This window comes from Sinocyclocheilus rhinocerous, unplaced genomic scaffold, assembly GCF_001515625.1.
Source record: "Sinocyclocheilus rhinocerous isolate Xijiao unplaced genomic scaffold, SAMN03320098_v1.1 scaffold507, whole genome shotgun sequence".
Taxonomy (NCBI): domain Eukaryota; kingdom Metazoa; phylum Chordata; class Actinopteri; order Cypriniformes; family Cyprinidae; genus Sinocyclocheilus; species Sinocyclocheilus rhinocerous.
This window is the reverse complement of record NW_015649561.1, coordinates 7314-7812: the sequence shown is the minus strand read 5'-3', so window position 1 is coordinate 7812 and position 499 is coordinate 7314.

The window sequence follows — 499 nt, the reverse complement described above, 5'->3', positions numbered from 1 at the left end:
TATATACATATATATATACAATAGTTTATGTACTTATTTTAATATAAAATTTGAGAATTATATTATTTGATGCTAATTATATAAGACAAAACACAAATCTTTTAATGGAAATACATTATAGAAACTGCAGTTACATGACGTGTGAGATGACAAAATATAATAGATGTATTACAATTAAAAACATTACCTTGTTATAATAGTGTTATATAATAGTTATCGATATATCAATTATAAATGACAAAATAAATAACCATGTTAGAATAGTGTAATATTATGCATATTATGCATTTATAATAGTGCTTTATAATTAACATGTACAACTAGGGATGCACCGAAATGAAAATTGCAAAAATTTTTGCATAATCCCTGCCTGCCCGCGAGTCTGACCTGCCCACAAACACTTCCACTAGTTAGTGTGTTTACATCATGTCGAGAAGACGCTGTGTTCAAGGATACCACAGAAATACAATTTGAACCTTTTGTTGTGTGCTTGTTTTAC